At 41.5% G+C, this 4,959-nt stretch overlaps 1 non-coding gene across 1 annotated transcript; it reads right to left on the reverse strand.

Annotated features, from left to right (window-relative positions):
- Nucleotides 1–1,546: 1,546 nt before the first annotated feature.
- On the reverse strand, nucleotides 1,547–1,654 carry LOC112732051 (small nucleolar RNA R71). The gene has a single exon (XR_003167792.1). It is a non-coding gene; the product is annotated as a small nucleolar RNA R71 (small nucleolar RNA).
- Between the last annotated feature and the right edge of the window lie 3,305 nt (nucleotides 1,655–4,959).

Consider the following 4,959-nt stretch of genomic DNA (forward strand, 5'->3'; position numbering starts at 1 on the left):
GCACGCGTTCATAAGTGAGAATGATGATGAGTGTCACATAATCATCACATTCATCATGTTCTTTGGTGCGAATGGATATCTTAGAAGCAGAATAAGTTGAATTGAATATAAAACAGTAGTACTTTGCATTAAATCATGAGGAACAGCAGAGCTCCACACCTTAATCTATAGAGTGTAGCAACTCTACCATTGAAAATTACATAAGTGAAAGGTTCAGACATGGCCGAATGGCCAGCCCCCATGATCTAAGAACTAGACGTCCCCAGATGTAAATACAATAGTAAAAAGTCCTATTTATACTAAACTAGTTACTAGGGTTTACAGAAGTAAGTAATTGATGCATAAATCCACTTCCGGGGCCCACTTGGTGTGTGCTTGGGCTGAGCTTGAAGTTTACACGTGCAGAGGCTTCTTTTGGAGTTGAACGCCAAGTTGTAACATGTTTTTGGCGTTCAACTCTGGTTCGTGATGTGTTTCTGGCGTTTAACTCCAGACTGTAGCGTAGAACTGGCGTTCAACGCCCTTTTGCGTCGTCTAAACTTGGGCAAAGTATGGACTATTATATATTTCTGGAAAGCCCTGGATGTCTACTTTTCAACGCCGTTGAGAGCGCGCCATTTGGAGTTCTGTAGCTCCAGAAAATCCACCTTGAGTGCAGGGAGGTCAGAATCCAACAGCATCAGCAGTCCTTCTTCAACCTCTGAATCTGATTTTTGCTCAAGTCCCTCAATTTCAGCCAGAAAATACCTGAAATCACAGAAAAACACACAAACTCATAGTAAAGTCCAGAAATGTGAATTTAACATAAAAACTAATAAAAACATCCCTAAAAGTAACTAGATCCTACTAAAAACATACTAAAAATAATGCCAAAAAGCGTATAAATTATCCGCTCATCATTCTCCCTTCTTCATTCTATTCTTCTATTCTTCTAATCACATAAAAGAATCTCTATACTATGATATAGAGGATTCCTCTTCTTTTCTATTCTCTTCTTTTTCATATGAGCAGAAACAAGGATAAGAACATTCTTGTTGAAGCTGATCCTGAACGTGAAAGGACTCTGAAGAGGAAGCTAAGAGAAGCTAAAGCACAATACTCTGGAGAGGACCTTACAAAAATTTTCGAAAAAGAAGAAGTTATGGCAGCCGAAAATAACAACAATGGTAGAGATGCAAGGAAGATGCTTAGTGACTTTTCTGCACCCACTTCTGACTTCTATGGAAGAAGCATCTCAATTCCTGCAGTTGGAGCAAACAACTTTGAGCTTAAGCCTCAATTAGTTTCTCTAATGCAGCAGAATTGCAAGTTTCATGGACTTCCATTGGAAGATCCTCATCAGTTCTTAGCTGAATTTTTGTAAATCTGTGACACTGTTAAGACCAATGGGGTTAATCCCGAGGTCTACAGACTTATGCTTTTCTCCTTTGCTGTAAGAGATAGAGCTAGGATATGGTTGGATTCACAACCTAAAGAAAGCCTGAACTCTTGGGAAAAGTTGGTCAATGCTTTCTAGGCCAAATTCTTTCCACCTCAAAAGTTGAGCAAGCTTAGAGTGGAAGTCTAAACCTTCAGACAGAAGGAAGGTGAATCCCTCTATGAAGCTTGGGAAAGATACAAGCGATTGATCAGAAGGTGTCCTTCTGACATGCTTTCAGAATGGAGCATCTTATGTATATTCTATGATGGTCTGTCTGAATTGTCCAAGATGTCATTGGACCACTCTGCTGGTGGATCTCTTCATCTGAAGAAAATGCCTGCAGAAGCCCAGGAACTCATTGAGATGGTTGCAAATAACCAGTTCATGTATACTTCTGAAAGAAATCCTGTGAATAATGAGATGACTCAGAAGAAAGGGGTTCTTGAGATTGATACTCTGAATGCTACATTGGCTCAGAATAAAATATTGACTCAGCAAGTCAATATGATTTCTCAGAGTCTGACTGGAATGCAAACTGCATCCGGCAGTACTAAAGAAGCTTCCTCTGAAGAAGAAGCTTATGACCCTGAGAATTCTGCAATGGAAGAGGTGAATTACATGGGAGAATCCTATGGAAACACCTATAATTCTTCATGGTGGAATCATCCTAATTTTTCATGGAAGGATCAGCAGAAGCCTAATCAAGGCTTCAATAATAATAATGGTGGGAGAAATAGGTTTGGCAATAGAAAGCCTTTTCCATCATCTTCTGAACAACAGATAGAGAATTTTAAGCAGAGCCTCTCTGACTTAGCAACCATAGTCTCTGATCTATCTAAGACCACTCTCAGTTTCATGACTGAAACAAGGTCCTCCATCAGAATTTGGAGGCACAAGTGGGTCAAATGAGTAAAGGAGTAACTGAAACTCCTCTTAGTACTCTCCCAAGCAATACAGAAGAGAATCCAAAAAGAGAGTGCAAGGCCATCAATATACCCAACATGGCCGAACCTGGAGAGAGTCAAAGGGCAGTGATTTCCGATGAGGAAGACCACAATGGACGTCCACCGGCCACTAAGGAGTTTCCTAATGAGGAACCAAAGGAATCTGAGGCTCATATAGAGACCATAGAGATTCTACTGAACTTACTATTGTCATTCATGAGCTCTGATGAGTATTCTTCATCTGAAGAATATGAAGATATTATTGAAGAGCAAGTTGCTCAGTATCTAGGTACAATCATGAAGTTGAATGCCAAGTTATTTGGTAATGAGACTTCGGAGGATGAACTTCTATTGCTCATCAATGAACTAAATACCTTGGTTCAACAGAAATTACCTCAGAAGAAACCGGATCCCGGAAAGTTCTTAATACCTTGAATCATAGGCACCATGACCTTTAAAAAGGCTCTGTGTGACCTTGGTTCAAGTATAAACCTCATGCCACTCTCTGTAATGGAGAAACTAGGAATCTTTGAGGTACAAGCTGCAAGAATCTCACTAGAGATGGCAGACAATTCAAGAAAACAGGCTTATGGACTTGTAGAGGATGTCTTAGTGAAGGTTGAAGGCTTTTACATCCCTACTGATTTCATAATCCTAGACACTGGAAAGGATGAAGATGAATCCATCATCCTTGGAAGACCCTTCCTAGCCACAGCAAGAGCTGTGATTGACATGGATAGAGGAGAGTTAGTCCTTCAATTGAATGAGGACTACCTTGTGTTTAAGGCTCAAGGATCTTCTTCTGTAACCATGGAGAGGAAGCATGAAAGGCTTCTCTCAATAAAGAGTCAAAAGAGCCCCCACACTCAACTTCTAAGTTTGGTGTTAGGAGGCCACCATCAAGTTCCGAGTCTTTCTGAAGCTCTCTAAGAGCTCACTGTCAAGCTATTGACATTAAAGAAGCGCTTGTTGTGAGACAACCCAATGTTATTTAATTATATTTATTTATATTCCAATGTCATTTTATGTTTTTTTTAGGTTGATGATCATGTGAAGTCATAAAAACAACTGCAGAATTAAAGCAAAATAAAAAACAGGATCAAAAATAGCACACCCTGGAGGACAGGCTTATTGGCGTTTGAATGGGTGTTTAACGCCCAGTCTGGCAGCATTCTGGGCATTAAACGCCATAATGGGCAGCACTCTGGGCGTTTAACGCCAGAAAAGGGTGTCTGGTGTCTGGCTGGCATTAAACGCCAGAAATGGTAGACAGACTGGCGTTTAACGCCAGAAAAGGGTGTCTGGCTGGCGTTAAACGCTAGAAAGGGGTAGCAAACTGGCGTTTAACACCAGCAAAGGTAGCAGAGCTGGCGTTTAACGCCAGAATTGGCACACAAAGGGCGTTTGAATGCCAGAATGGTGCAGGGAGCAGAATTCCTTGACACCTCAGGATCTGTGGACTCCACAGGATCCCCACCTACCCTACCTCTTCTTCTCTCCTCTTCACACCTTTCCATAACACTCTTCCCCAAATACCCTTGACTAATCCAATCAATACCTCTTCCCCAAATACCATTCACCTATCAAATCCTACCCTCTTTCCCATATTCTCTTCACCACTTACATCCATCCATTATAAACCCCACCTACCTCACCATTCAAAATTCAAACCATTTCCCTTCCAAACCCACCTATTCATGACCGAATTCCCTCTCTCTCCTACCCTATAAATTCCTCTCCTTACTACCTTCAATTTCACACATCATACACACTACTACCCCCCTTGGCCGAAACCAGTACTACCCTTAATCTCCTCCATTTCTTCTTCTTCTACTCTTTTCTTTCTTCTTTTGCTCGAGGACGAGTAAACCTTTTACGTTTGGTGTGGAAAAAGCTCTATTTTTTCTATTTTCCATAACCATTAATGGCACCTAAGGCCAGAGAAACCTCTAGAAAGAGAAAAGGGAAGGCAATTGCTTCCACCTCCGAGTCATGGGAGATGGAGAGATTCATCTCAAAGGTCCATCAAGACCACTTTTATGAAGTTGTGGCCAAGAAAAAAGTGATTCCCAAAGTCCCCTTTATGCTCAAAAAGGGTGAATATCCGAAGATCCAACATGAGATTCGAGGAAGAGGTTGGGAAGCTCTCACCAACCCCATCCAACTAGTCAGAATCTTAATGGTTCAAGAGTTCTATGCCAATGCATGGATCACTAAGAACCATGATCAAAGTATGAACCCGAACCCAAAGAATTGGCTCACAATGGTTCGGGGGAATTACTTGGATTTCAGTCCGAAAAATGTGAGGCTGGCATTTAACTTGCCAATAATGAGAGGAGATCCTCATCCTTTCACTAGAAGGGTCAACTTTGATCAAAGGTTTGACCAAGTCCTTAGGGACATTTCTGTGGAAGGAGCTCAATGGAAGAGAGACTCAAGAGGCAAGCCGGTTCAACTAAGAAGGCTTGACCTCAAGCCCGTGGCTAGGGGATGGTTGGAGTTCATCCAACGCTTTATCATTCCTATTAGCAACCGGTCTGAAGTTACAATAGACTGGGCTATCATGATCCATAGTATCATGATTGGAGAGGAAGT

This window comes from Arachis hypogaea, chromosome 12, assembly GCF_003086295.3.
Source record: "Arachis hypogaea cultivar Tifrunner chromosome 12, arahy.Tifrunner.gnm2.J5K5, whole genome shotgun sequence".
In the NCBI taxonomy this organism is placed as follows: Eukaryota; Viridiplantae; Streptophyta; class Magnoliopsida; order Fabales; family Fabaceae; genus Arachis; species Arachis hypogaea.